The sequence below is a fragment of the Pseudonaja textilis genome, chromosome 1 (genome assembly GCF_049901715.1).
Source record: "Pseudonaja textilis isolate UNSWEBS1 chromosome 1, rPseTex1.2, whole genome shotgun sequence".
In the NCBI taxonomy this organism is placed as follows: domain Eukaryota; kingdom Metazoa; phylum Chordata; class Lepidosauria; order Squamata; family Elapidae; genus Pseudonaja; species Pseudonaja textilis.
This window is the reverse complement of record NC_141990.1, coordinates 36,327,797-36,342,907: the sequence shown is the minus strand read 5'-3', so window position 1 is coordinate 36,342,907 and position 15,111 is coordinate 36,327,797. Positions and strand designations below refer to the sequence as shown.

Below are 15,111 nucleotides of genomic sequence, written 5' to 3'. Positions count from 1 at the left end.
CAGTGGATAGCTTTTTAAAGAAGTAGGCACATATTCCATCCAATCCAATAGATAGAGATGGTTTTAGATTGCATAGTGCTTTTTCAACATTGTCTTCTGTAAAATCAATATGTATTAGATCATTGTAGTTGTCTGTGGTTCGGCTAGGAAATACTGGGCATGATCCATTGCTGTTTACAAATGCTGAGTCGAAGAATGTGTTAAAGAAGTTGGCTTTAATGGTGTCGTTGTTGCAGTCTTTACCTTTAGCTCCTATCAGGGGTGGGATGGACCTTGAGTCTTTTAGATTGTTGTTTACAAAATTGTAAAAAGTGCGGGTGGAATTGGTGCATAGAAGGTTTTCCTCTCGTTTAATGTGATAATTGGTGCATTCAGTCTTTATCTGGTGGCATAAATTTTTGTATCGGCTTTTGAAATTGGCAACGTGACCAGATTTGTTTTTCTACCAGACTGATCTCTTTTTGGATTGAAGTTTCCTTATTGTTATGGGTAATCTGTTTTTTGTTTTGTTTTGGGAGTTGTTATTGGTACATATAGTTTGATGACTCTTTTGACTTCAAGTAAAAATATGTTGTAATGGTCTTCAACAGTATTGCATCCAGTGAATAGAGATTGCCAATCAAGGGATGAGAGATCATTGTCTATAAGATCATTGTTGCCTTTTTTGAAGTTATAACTGCGGATTACATCATTGTGATGATTTTTGAGTTCTGTGCAGAGTACATGGGAGCGGGCACATTGCTGTATAGTTAGGTCAGGGCGACAACGGAAGTTCTTATGGTTGGTGTTGGTTTTGGTGAGTGAATTTATAGTGTAATGAGTTTACATTTGCTTGATTCATTTTTGCAAATGACCCTGAAGAAGCGTGGGGCCACAGAGCCGTCTCTGTTTTTGAGCTCTCAGCCAATGCGGGAAATGTCAAGTATTTCATCAGGGGAGATGGTTGATGCTTGATAATCACTGATGATGTTTCGGACAGTTGTGATGTCATCATTATCATTGATGTCCTCTAGACCAAATAAAATGGTGTTTGGATGTTTCTGTTCATGCTCAACAGCTTCTCTGATGAGGATTGGGATATCATTATTTGTCTGGCTTATGTTTTTTTGTGGATTGGGTTGTGGATTGGGTTGTGGTTGTTGGGTAGAGATGTGGTTTGTAGCTATTGGATGTTCAGGTTTTTCCGTTGTGTCTTTTTTTTCAAGGTTGGATAATCTTTCTTTTAAGGTGTCCAGGGATGCTACTATGGTGTCAAGGGATGTTATTCGTGTTTCAGTGGTATCAACTCTTTCCAACAGATCCAGTTTGGGTCTGCATCATTTGCAGAGATATGGAAACTCATTGGATGATTCTAGGTATTGAATCATTTGCTCAGATAATCCCAAGCAGTCATGATGAGTGTCTTTGTTATACAGAGAACATTTGATGGAGTTTTCATTATCCTTTAGAGTTTTGTAGCATTTAAGGCATGTGCAGGAATCTTGTGGTTCATTGGTGGGGATTACTTTCTCTTTAGGTTGTGGTTTGGCATTGGATTTTTTTCTTGGAATGGTAGGTTTGTTAAGATGGTACATTGATTAAATTAATTAATGGAACAATTTTGGGTAATCAATATAGCCAATATCACACCAATCAATCAATTGCAGTAATCTCTCTAGTCAAATAATTTTCCTAAGCAACAATCAGCCTAATCAATTAATTACACTAATCGCTAAATTCACTAAATCACTGATTTTACTAATCAATTAAATTACATGAATCTTGATCTTTTAAACTAATCAATAATCACACTATTTGCACTAAACACTCTAATCACACTAATCAATTAAAACAATAAATCAATTAAACCATTAATGAAATATTTTATAGAAATTGGTGATCTAATCATTGATATAGGTGATGAGGTAGAAAAGTTGTAAGTTTTGAGGTAATGAATTAATCAGTGTTTGATTAAAGTAATGAGGTAGTATTGAGAGTCTGCAAGGAAAGGGTTAATTGTTTTACTAGCAGCTGTGATTTACTGGGTGGGAGGAATTTATTGCTCTGATTGCTGTTGCTATTACTCTGTAAACAATAGGCTGTAACAAAGCACGCTGGATTTTTGAAAGACAGCAAAACTCGCTGAATTAAAACACTTTAATTACAATCAATATGTCTCTGAATAAGATTGTTTTCCAATAGTTTCCTAAAGTTCTTCAAGTTGAGTAGTAGTAAAAATACAGTCCAGAAATTTGGGTTAACCAATCCAAGCTGTCCTTTACTTTTAAAGGTACTTCTAGTTGCAATATCTTTTTTTTTAAAACTAAATCTGACAGTCACTCCAGATCGTTAATCATAGCTATTTTCCTCCTTTGAGTCCCACTTTCCAAGGAAAATTCCACTGCAGAAATTGGAGTGATTCTTACCAAGACTAAGCATGCTGTTACAAGATCTTTCCTTTCTTTTTCACTCCTGTCTCAGCTGCCTTCCTGGCTTCGATTTAGCCATGCTGGCAGTTCTTTTTTTTAATTTGGATGGAGGGGTTTTCTTCGGGTCAGTCGAGGAGACTCTCCTCTCCTCACGACCACCGAAGCATTCCTCTGCCTTTACCACCCATCCAGGGTGACTTTCAGCTCCTAAGAGCCTCAGGGCTTTCTCCTCCCTCCTTGTTTCTCCCTGCCAGCTGTCCAATGTGGCTCCGGGGAAACTGTGTGGGGGATATTAATGGAAACACGTTGTCTGGCGTGGAAGATACTTCTATCAGCTGTGTGAGGGATTTAAATGAAGGTACGTTGTTTGCACTCCTCTGGCTCCAAGTGATCCAGTTCAAGAGCTCCACCAGTGTGGTTCATAGGGCTCGATGGAAAGAGCTTCACTTCTCTGGGGAAGGAGAGGAGGGCTCTAGATCAGTTAGCAGGAATTCTGCCAGCATTATTAGGGCTCCACAGCTTCAGAATCTAGCGTTTTTGGGCTTGTTTTTTGGGCTCTGGTTTACTCACAGTTACTGGTGCAGGCGGCAGCTTTAAAAGTGATTTCTGGTGCAGGTGGTGGCTTTATAGTGAGATAGTGCTCCAGGAGCGAGAGCCTCACCTTCCTAGTTGTGCACCGCCATTTCCAAAAAGATAGATATTGGACACTTATTTGTCTGAAATGGCATAGGGTCTTCTGCTTGAAGAGGGGATTTGACTAGAAGACCACCAAGGTCTCTTCCAACTCTGTTATTTTGTATGTATTCATCTTTAAAAGATACATAGCATCTAACAGAATAAGAATAAAAGAATGCAGAATGCCGAAGATGGCAGAGTCTGGCATACACTGTTTTTGAGAGACTGCATCTAATATGATTCTGTAGTACCTGGCAGCAAACTTGAATCAGGCTAGAAATATCTTCACTGCCTTTCCCCCCCATTGATTAGGTCTTTGTTTTTACAAAACAGTGTTTTAGTATTTACAAAACAGAATTTACTAACATTGTTTCTTTCAAACCCCCTGTGTCTTTTCTTTGATTTTATTATTAACCATTTTATTTCTTTTTACCAAGCCAGGCCCACAGATAGTAAAAAACATTGAATCCGACCACTGGTGGTGCCCCTTTCTAAGTAAGCCAAGGAAACCAGCTAGAGGAAAGCAAACAAGATGAGAAAATGCAGCTAAATAAATAAAAATGGGAGCCATTTCCTAAGGCTTGAGAAAGACAAATGGCAAAATAATTTTATTTGTTAAGTGTTTTTTCTTTCTTTCCAAGACCATTGGCAAGCCAGGAATCTCACATGGTTCTTCTAAGCAGTAATAATTATAAGGTCAGTGGTAGCTTAATTAGCTGCTTGTTGCTGAACAACTTGCCATTATGTCTGAGTTGGCAATCCATAAGATCTGGTCTAGGAACCTAGACTGAGGCACCAGATTGGTGTTCTTATTGTAGACATCAGAAAATTGCATTGAAAATGGCAGTCGTTCTTTCTACACAACAGGCTAGGCTGAAGGGCTCTCAGTTTAATAACAATAATGCATTGAGATATATATTTTTGACCACAATCAGAGCCTGGAGAAGAGCATTTTGAAATTTCTCTTGCAAGCTAGAATGAGCTAGCATTTGGACCATGAAAATTGCTACTACATGGCTTGGTGATGGTTTTCAATCTGTGTGGCTTTAAAGGGGATTGGGCAAGATCATAGAAGGTACTTCAGTAAATGATTTTCATAGAAGCACTGAAGAAAATTCAAGACTTGACAGAAGGACGGTCCTTCTACCTCTAGTGCACAATGTCTTTCTTCCTGATAGGTTTTTCCCTGCATCAAATTTATGTTGCAAATGTGTAAAATATGAAGAGTAACTTTTATCATGCCTGGTGAACTTCCAAAAAAGCCCAGAAAATGTTGGGTTCAAATACATTCAGTAATACAAAGAATTGGAAACACCAAATATTCAACTGAAACCAAGGGTTTCTTTGTGTGTGTGTGTGTGGGTGGGTGTTAATGGACAAATAACTAGAAAGGCCTTATGGACGATTGTTTTTGTATATGGTTATAACAGTGAGATTATTATATGCACAAAGAAGGAAAGATTGAAATACCTACAATGGAGGACTGGTTCTGATAAAGATGACAGAATTAGCAGAGATAGTAAAACAGACCTGTTTAATCAGTAACTACATTTTTTAGTGACTGGAAATCTTTTATGAATTTTTTTGCTGAAAAGGGACAAGCACTTATGAGTCTGGTGATTAGAAAGGTAGATTATGGAAAGAAGAGAGATATAAAGGTATCTTAGAGAGAGAGAGGATAAGATTCAAACGCATTTGTAACTGCTGTAAAAAAGACCCAAATTCATTCCTTTCCTTTCCTTTTTTTCTATTACTTTTTTCTTTCATTTCTTCTTTTCTCACCACTTTCCTTTTCCATATTTACTTATTTTCTTTTCCTTTTAAACGTTTTTCTTCTAATTTTTTTTTTAACGACACCAGCTACAAATCAGGAGACTGTGACTTCTAGTTCTGCATTAGTCATGAAAAACTGAGTTTTAGGAGTTTTAGTCCAGCATTAGGCAAGAAAACCTTGGGCCAATAATTCCCTTTCAGCCCAACCTACCTTACAGGACTGTTGTGGTGAAATAGGAAGGAGAAGGACTATCAGGTATGTTTACTACCCTGAGTTATTTATAACAGAAATCTCCAACCTTGGTAACTTTAAGACTTGTGGACTTCAAAGTCCACAAGTCTTAAAGTTGCCAAGGTTGGAGGCCCCTGATTTATAAAAAAATTAAAAATGAAGGCAGGATACAAAAAACCTCCCAACAACAGCAAAAAAGAAAGATAATTTTATGAATCAATGGAGGTATCTTGGTTTTATTTCGTGTTCTATCCTTATAAACAAAAGGGGAAGATGTGACAAGAAAACAAAAAAGAATAAGTACACGATAAGGCACTAAATCTAAATCAAAGAAATAATGTAGAATAAAACAGATATTTATGCTAAATAATGTTGAAGAAAGCAGTAGGTGAGCTTAGATCCTTTTTTCCAATATTCTTCCCTTCTTGTCAGTTCTCTACTAATCTAACTTTCTCCTTCTGACATCTGATTTAAATGTGCCTGTATCTCGACCTCATTCGGTAGGCTAGGAGATTTTTTTTCCTTGCTAGTTTTTGCTTGCAATCCAGACAGATCTATGTGCAGATGGCTTTTGAAATTAGACTGGGAGTGGGATAACAACATTACAGCAAGGACCAAATGACCCCCCTGGCCATGGGCTGTCCTCTTCAGCAGCCAAAGGGCATACTTTTGTAGATGGAAGAAGACAGGAATCATGAGGACGGATTGGGGACCACTGAAATGTGAAGATGGCTCTAAGAATTTATATGGAATATTGATTTACTTATTTATTTATTGCATTTATTTCCCACCACAATCATTTTAACCATCTGCATCTTCCATGACAGATGAATGAATATGCAGAAAGCTAAAATACAGTGACTACAGAACTAGGCTAGCAAAGATGAATGGCTCAGCAAAGCTCTGAAAAGATGAGAGCTGCCGACATCAGCAAAAGTGAACATCAATTTCACAATTACTTACTTAGAATGCTGGCTGTGGCCTGAAAGCCACAGTGCTTTCTTTAAAGTTCTCCAAAAATTGCCACTGAATTGTAATTTTTACTGTGACAAAAGGGCAAAATCACTCCATGCATGGAGTGTAATTATATATATTTTAATATTTAATGAGGGCACTATAATTCTAATTACATTAAGTGTAAATTAAACCAAAATTAGCACTTGTGTTGACTCTGCTATATGTTATTGAATTATTAATTAAATGTATATGTTGCCTATTTCATTATCCCAAGCAACTCTGGGCAGCTTACAATACAATAAAACATAAATATATATAAAAAAATTAAAATTACAAAAGTTAAACAAAGACATCCGTCCATCCGTCCATCTGTCCATCCATCCATCATTTTAGAGTTTTGGAGACTTTGGATGTCAAAGAAATAGAGCATTTTGAAATGTTAGTTTTGCAATCCCTGAAGCTGAGAGATAGTTCATTACATTAAGAGAAGATGACAAGACAGCTTCAAAAAAAAAAAAAAAAAAAGCACCGACTCAAGTCCCTTCTAAACTGGAATGCCTTTAATTCCACAATCTGAGATAAATATTGTCTTCATTTTCCTATCTCTAACTATAAAACCTACTTAGCATGGGTTTCTTTTCAGGTAAGGTTGTGGAAAGTCAGTTATAGAAATCTCTGGGATAATAAGATTATCTAGACTCTGATAGTCTGGTTTCAGGCTCAGGTGGTAGAAAGAAATGCCTTGGTTGCTGTTTTGGATGACTGTGGCAGGAATTGGATCCATGAGTATATATATATTTATCTGCTGGCTCATTCAGTGGCTTTTGATTCTGTAAACTCTGCTATCCTTCTGGGTCACTTCTAAGAGTTAGAATTGGGGTAATCAGTTTGATGAAGATTGAGCCTTTTCCAGTGTATGACTACTCCATTTGTTTGAATGTAGCTATTGGATGAATTCTAAGATAGAATTAATATTCCAATGATAACCATCTATGTATCTCTACCCCAGGCAATGTTAATCAGGCAGTGAAAGTGCTAATGCAGATTCTGGAGACTGTGGCTGTTTGGACTGGGATATGAAGAAATAACTCATGTCAAGCAAGACAGAGTGGATGGTAAGTCTGCTAACTCCAGGGCTACATCACCTTTGACCCTTGACAACATTGTACTAGCTCTAAAAGGAGAAGTATTCAACCTGGGAGATTTTCTTGGACATATTGCCCCTGCTGAAGGCATCATCAGAAAGAAGTTCTGAGTACAATTCCCCCGCTCCTTCTCTCCCCCTCCCCACCTCTCTCACCTCTTAAGTATTACTGTAATTTACTTTACATAGGACTGTTCTTGATGATGCCTCAGAAAAATTGGTTGGTGGAGAACGTACCTGCCCTTTGATAATAGTCATAGTCTACTGATATTACCGAGGCAACAGTAGCTTTCAGTAGTTTACAAGTGCAGATGAAGAGGCTGCATAGAACTATAAAACATGACTTAGTGTGGGTTTGAGTAGCTTTGAGTTTGCCTGTTGAAGATACAATCTGCCTACTTAATATGCACAGATGAAGAGGGCCTGTTGAGAATGAAACACCATCTGTTGTATTTATTACATTGATTGATCATGTTCTAAATATTGCTATATTGTTTTGTATTATTACTATGCATATTGCTTTACATCTCTCAGAGTTGACTGCAATTAAAAAGGTCCAGAAGGTTCATTAATGAATAAATACATATTAAAAATGTTCTGATACATGCATTTTTGCAAGCACTTTCCTTTTATATAATGCCTTTAATACTTATTTTACAAATATGTGCCATTTTATGCATAGCTTTTCATAGTCTGTATTTCAATTCCATTTTCATCACAAAATTCTAAGAATGGGAATATCAAGAGATATCTGGATTGCGTTTTGCATATAAATATAGGAAAAATGAATTTGCTAAGTTGTTATCCACAGGTGAACCCAATAAAATGGTTTTTCATCTCTTTCATTATGTTATATCCTTTGCACATTGTTTCTCATTCATATCATTATCTATTCATTGTTAGATTTATCTAGTTATAGCATTTGGCTGTGAAAGCTGGATACTGAGGAAAAGTAAGAGAAAGATGGAAGTTTTTGAATTATCATTTTGGAGACACTTATTAATAGTATCATGGATTGGGGGTGGGGAAAGCAGTCAGTTCCAGACCAAATGAAAGCAGTTAACTACCTTGAGGCCACAATCAGAAAAAGATTCCATATTTGGGCTTGTAATGGGAGTGGTTGATGGGCTAGAAAAAAAATATGCCTGGCAAAACCGAAGAAGGGAAGGCAGCACATTAGGTAGATGGATGGGAGCAAAGAGATTGTGGGAATGTTTATTTATTTTTATTTTATTTTATTTATTTGTCAATTGTTTACAAGACAATAAGTATAAGTGTATACATAGTTATAAATACATGAAATGGGTACATATAAGAAAAATAAAAGAAAAATAAAAGAAACAATAGGACAGGGATGGTAGGCACGTTGGTGCGCTTATGCACGCCCCCTACAGACCTCTTAGGAAAGGGGTGAGGTCAATAGTAGACAGTCTAAGGTTAAAGTTTTTGGGGTTTGGCGAAGAAACTATAGAGTCGGGTAGAGTATTCCAGACATTGACCACTCTGTTGCTGAAGTCGTATTTCCTGCAATCAAGCTTGGTACGGTTAACCTTGAGTTTATATCTGTTGTGTGCTCTTGTGTTGTTATGGTTGAAGCTGAAGTATTCATTGACAGGTAGGACATTGCAATGTATGATTTTATATACCATGCTTAAATCAGACCGAAGACGGTGTAATTCAAGGTTTTCTAGTTCTAGAATTTCAAGTCTGGTGGCATAAGGTATTCTACAACGAGTAGAGGAGTGGAGAATTCTTCTTGTGAAATATTTCTGGACTTTCTCAATTGTGCTAATATCAGATATGTAATGTGGGTTCCAGACTGATGAGCTGTATTCGAGTATTGGTCTAGCAAATGTTTTGTATGCTCTAGTTAGTAGTGTGATATTACCAGAGAAAAAGCTACGTAAGATTAGGTTAACAACTCTTAATGCCTTTTTGGCTATGAGTTGCAGTGGGCTCTAGCACTTAGATCATTAGAGGTGAGTATTCCAAGGTCCTTTACAGAGCTTGGATCATCAACAAGATCTTGACTATTCAGCTTGTATTTTATTTTCGGATTTTTTTGCCAATATGTAAGACAGAGCATTTATTTGTTGAGATTTGAAGTTGCCATTTGTTTGACCATTCTGATACACAGTCAAGATCTTTTTGAAGGGTAGCAGTATTGTCTGTGGTATTGAACAGCTTTACATCATCAGCGAAAAGAACGCAGTTGCTCTTAATATGATCACAGAGGTCATTTATGTAGAGTATGAAGAGAGTTGGTCCTAGAACACTGCCTTGGGGGACACCACTATTGACAGGTACAGAATTTGATAGGATGCTACCAATTTTGACCATTTGTTGTCTGTTTGACAGGAATGCTTCTATCCAGTTATGCAGTTGTCCAGAGATACCATAGGATTTTATTTTTAGGAGTAGTTTGTCATGTACCACTGAATCAAAGGCTTTACAGAAGTCTATGTAGATTGCATCTATTGTTTTGCCCTGATCAAGTTGTGTAGTCCATATGTTTTTGCAGTGTAAGAGTTGCAGATTACAGGATAGTTTTTTTCTGAAACCAAATTGTTTATTGGAGAGTAGGTTGTTTGTCTCTAAGTGGAGGATGATGGATTGGTTAATAATTGATTCCATGACTTTACAGGTGACGCAGCATAAGGAGATTGGTCTGTAATTTTCAACTAGGCAAGGGTCTCCCTTTTTGAAGATGGGGATGACTGTGGCTTGTGACCATAGGTTAGGCAAGGAACTGGTCCTGAAAGATTTTTCAAAGATTATGCTTAGAGGTTTGGCTATGGCAGTGGATAGCTTTTTTAAGAAATAGGCACATATTCCATCCGGTCCAATAGATAGAGATGGTTTTAGATTGCGTAGTGCTTTTTCAACATTGTCTTCTGTAAAATCGATATGTATTAGATCATTGTAGTTATCTGTGGTTCGGCTAGGAAATACTGGGCATGATCCATTGCTGTTTACAAATACTGAGCCAAAAATGTGTTAAAGATGTTGGCTTTAATGGTGTCGTCGTTGCAGCCTTTACCATTAGGTCCTATCAGGGGTGGGATGGACCTTGAATCTTTTAGTTTGTTGTTTACAAAATTGTAAAAAGCACTGGTGGAATTGGTGCTTAGAAGGTTTTCCTCTTGTTTAATGTGATAATTGGTGCATTCGGTCTTTATTTGGTGGCATAAATTTTTGTATCGGCTTTTGAAATTGGCAACGTGACCAGATTTGTTTTTCTACCAGACTGATCTCTTTTTGGATTGAAGTTTCCTTATTGTTATGGGCAATCTGTTTTTTTGTTTTGTTTTGGGAGTTGTTGTTGGTACATATAGTTTGATGACTCTTTTGACTTCAAGTAAATATATGTTGAAATGGTCTTCAACAGTATTGCATCCAGTGAATAGAGATTGCCAATCAAGGGATGAGAGATCGTTGTCTATAAGATCATTGTTGCCTTTTTTGAAATTATAATTGGGGATCACATCATTGTGGTGGTTTTTGTGTGGACGTATGTTGAGACAAAAGTCAATCATATTGTGGTCACTGCTGGAAAAGGGTTCTTTAGTTTGTATTCCGTAAATTAAATTCAAACTATTGCAGAAGATGAGATCGAGGCAGTTGTTTAGTCTAGTGTTGTTGGTTACTAGTTGTTCCAGTCCCAGATTTGTAACAGCATTGTAAAAGGTTGCATGTATGGTTTCAGTTGTACATTCATTTAGGGTCCAGTCAATATGAGGCAGATTGAAATCACCAAGAAAGATAAAAGGGTATGGGCAGGATGCTGCCCATGTTAGTAGTGTATTTAGCTTGTTTACATGTTCGATGTCATAATCAGGTGTTCTGTAAGAATCGAATTGTGATATTTAAGGATAGTTCACAATAATGGTCTCAGGAAGAGCAAGCTCCTGGGTAATGTTGTTGGAAGAGCCATGAATTATTCCTGAAGACAGATGAAAATGGCAGTCATTCGTCCACATAGTCACCAGGAGTTGACCTGGACTCAATGACACCACATTAACTGATGGATTTTGATTTGCCTTCTATGAACTTAAGGGGGAATCTGTAATATTCCCTCCTCCAACTTTATCTTCATAACAACAGCCTTGAGTGGTATATTTACCTCAGAGACACTGGGTGGTGCAAAATCAGCAAGGCACTATTACTGAGGACTTGAAACAGCTCCCCCTTAGTTAAACAGCTTAAGCACTACTGCATCCTGGTTTACATGAAATATACCAATACAGTACACATGACCTTCACCCATTTTATTTACTTAAAAGTGCACATAGTGCTTTACAATGTGAAGAGGACAGGTTTCTGCTTGCAGTCTAAATTGTTGATAAAGAACAACAAAGAACAAAACAACCAGAAAGCAATATTGCAAAGATTATAAGGAGAACATGTTTGGTATTTTCTTAGGTAACTTTGCCGGTGTGTTTATTTGTCCTGGTTGTTTACACTGTACTGGATTTATAAGCTTCGTATATATGAGATAATTTACAATAGTGACAAATATCTGTAGCTTGGAAGTAGGATGAAGGTAAAGGTTCATTCTCTGAGCTTGTGGATTGGTTTCTGACTGTTTCGTTACCAGGGTAGGTAACATAGGCAGTGAAGTTTAGGGGATGTCAGTGTCAGTCAGTGTAGATGACTGTGGCTGGTTTTGTGAGGTGTATACCATTGTTTTCATTTGTCTTTCACATAAATTTAATCTCATTTATCACTCACCATTCATTTATTTTCAATTATACATTGAATGTGTGTGATGATTTAGATTGGGATTAATGTTCAATAATTTGTGCATCATCTATGAGACCTTGATCACCCATAAGCCCTTAATTAGGGACAAACAAAAGGCAAATCTATGGGGTATACTTTCCTAAGAGCCTGATACAGGAAGAGAGTTTCAGCATAAGAAAGCCATTTGGTGGTGCTGATGTTACAAAATAGGAGATTCTTGCTGCCTTTGCTCATTGCCTTTGCTTGCAGACTGTGGACGGATGAGATGACAACAAAAAACATAAATTATAGCACTGGCCAACTGGTAAACAAGAAAATCGGTCTGAATCAGTTGTTTCAGATTGTTCTGCTAAATGCCATGTATCTACTGCACAACTGCTCAGTCTTGGCAGGATGTGAAACCTATAAATCTTGAAGAGAAGTTCTTACTATCTGAAGTTCAGTTTCAAAACATTTGATGGGCAGGTTCTTGGAAGATGATGTGGGTGATTGTATCTTAAAGAAAAAGATCAGGACTGGTATCTGAAGCTATTCCCATGGCAGCGACATGACAGAAGGCTGGAATCCAAGAAAAGGATCAAAGCAGAGGAATCATGCAGGAACCAGAATCCCAGTTGTGGAGACAACATTCAGTACTATCTTTCTTGTAGCTTGTTGTTTAGCTACTAGTGAGAATGGGGCAGTAGATTCCAGCATGCCTCCCAAATTATGGCACTTATCTTTTTTGAGAATAAGCTTGCATCTTGAGCCAAATCTATGCATAAATGAAATATAAATCACAAGGAAGATTATGAAAGGAAATGGAGGCAGCCTGGAGAATCGATGAGGCAAAAATGAGAGGCTGAGAAACAGAGGATCTTCTGTCTGTGCATGATTGTCATGGTGGCAGCAGCTTCGTCACTGAATGATTGGCCAGTTAGGAGAGGGCCTTCTCCTGGACTGTTCCAAGGCTATGGATGTGTTTCTGGCACTCACTTTCTCAGAATTTAGAAATACTGTAAAGACTTTTCTCTTTTACAAAACTTCTAACTTTTAAAGTTGTCTTTGTGCTTCCTTTAATGTTAATTTTTATCTGAGTTTAAATTACCCAGTTTTTATTTTTTAAAACATTTTAAGTTGCTTAATCCTTGTCAGAATAGAAAGGTGACATATAAATTAAATCATATTAAGGAGAGGTGTCTGCAGGATCCAGTGTTTTGCCAAAACCCTTGTGAAGCTGCACCTTTTCTATCCATGCAATGTTATGTTGCCCTTATGAAAGAGGTAGCAATTGCATTGTACGAGCTGCTATTATCATTTGCTCTCTCTCAGTCCTCCCTGTCTATACCTCTGATAAATACTAAATAAAGTTCATGGGTGACTGAGGATTTAAGTAAAAACCCTCTAATCAGTCTAATATTTTAATCACTACTCTACCTTTTTCCGATGGGGAAACGGAACGTAGGAAAACTATAATTTGATTTTTTTTACTAGACAACACGTGTCAATTTGTGTAAGCCAATGTTTGTGGGTGTTTTTAACTTCTTCAGCTGTTTTAATAAACTCCACCCAAGCATGGAGTGATCTGATGCTGCCTTTATAATTTTGACCAAATACTGGGTCTTGCAGACTACCATTAGGAAGGTTCTGCAACATTTATTGATTTGATTTGATTTATGTCTCACCATTCTGACAAGGACTCAAGTGACTAACAATTTTTTAAAAAAACAACAACAAAAGCAGAAAATTACAAAGTTACAAAGCAGATTAAGATCTGTCAGCTCTCCCAAATAGACCAGATAGGAAACACAACTAGATGAGCTAATTCTACTTTATCGCAAAGTTATAAGACTTTGCAATCAAAGTCAAACTCACGTCGTCACGGCAGCATCACATAATGTCTCAGGATGTTTTCCCCTTTCACTAAACAGGGTGTGGGCATGGCCAGCACGTGATGCATTCAGCCTGTGGGCTGGGAGTTTGACAGCCCTGCTATAAGAGAATCTTGCAAGTATAAAGGTACTTCCCATTTCCACTTTTGATCATCTGGCCAATAAGGATCTCCTTCTTACATCTCTTTCTCTGATCATTAAGCAATGGTGGGCTCCTGCCTCTCTTGCCTGATTGTTTCCTAGGCAGTGTCTTTTCCCTTGTTCCTCTAGGTCAGTGGTATGTTTCAAATATTTTTACTACCGTTTCAGTAGGTGTGGCTTGGTGGGCGCACTTTGCACGTGTGCACATGCTGCACACTTTGCGCAGGCACAGAGGCTTTCTGACTCACCTCCTGCAAGTCTGCACTCTTTCTGTTGCTTCAGCAGCTGCCGCACAGCAATCTGCTTGCCATGCAAAGCAGTTGCACTTCAAAAGCAAGACATAAAGATTAGCATGGGAGCCCAGGTAGCTGGGAGTGTCCAACAGCAAGGTTTTGGAGAGAACCAGTTCAGTCTCTGCTATCGGTGCTACCAGCTCATCAGAACCAGGCCGAACCAGTAGAATACCACCACTCCCCTAGGTCACACATACCATTGGTTTTTTTTTTTTTTGCTCATTTGGACATAAGTTTATCCTAAAGAAAGTGAAGGGCTTCAGATTTTAATTTTCTTTCTCTGGTGGATTGCTGATGATGAAATTATTCATTAAACCCACATGCAACACCTGGTGAGGGTTAACTACAAGGCACAATATGACCTTGTTGTCCTTTTTCTTTGAGAGAAAAGAGGCAGGTTGGGAGGAACAGTAGGATTTTTTTTAAAAGGAAAGGATTAAAGCATCTGTTCAGCACACAACAGAAGCATTTTCTAAAAATAATGAAATGGAATTATGTGAAATAATTAAAATTGACTTTGTTGCTAATAGCTAGCTTATTAGTGCACAGCCACTAAAAGTCTATTGTATGATAGGATGAAACAATTGAAAAAAAAATGTCCATCTCAAAAAATTCAGTTCAAGTCTGGTATTTTGAGTGGAGAATCTTAAAAGGATGTTTCCACACAATATGGTTTTATTTTAATTATGTTCACCAAACTCTAAGAGTAACATTGAGAAAATAAAATTTCATTGTTTTATTTCATGCTATTCCATTTATGAAATAGGGTATTTTTGTAATTTATCTTCTAAAATAGGCTGAAAATGATGCTTTTTTTACAAATGCTTCATGACAAGCAATGCACTTGAATTACTTCTACTAAGTTCAATTGCTG

General features: G+C 37.4%; 1 long non-coding RNA gene across 2 annotated transcripts in view; it reads left to right on the top strand.

Moving 5' to 3' along the window:
- The first annotated feature begins 2,517 nt into the window (after positions 1 to 2,517).
- LOC148127564 (uncharacterized) overlaps positions 2,518 to 15,111 on the top strand; it is a 141,097-nt gene continuing 128,503 nt past the window's right edge. For both annotated transcript variants that reach the window (XR_015743139.1, XR_015743138.1), the window contains exons 1-2: positions 2,518 to 2,766; positions 7,055 to 7,160. This is a non-coding gene — a long non-coding RNA (uncharacterized LOC148127564). The remainder of the gene's footprint in view (positions 2,767 to 7,054; positions 7,161 to 15,111) is intronic.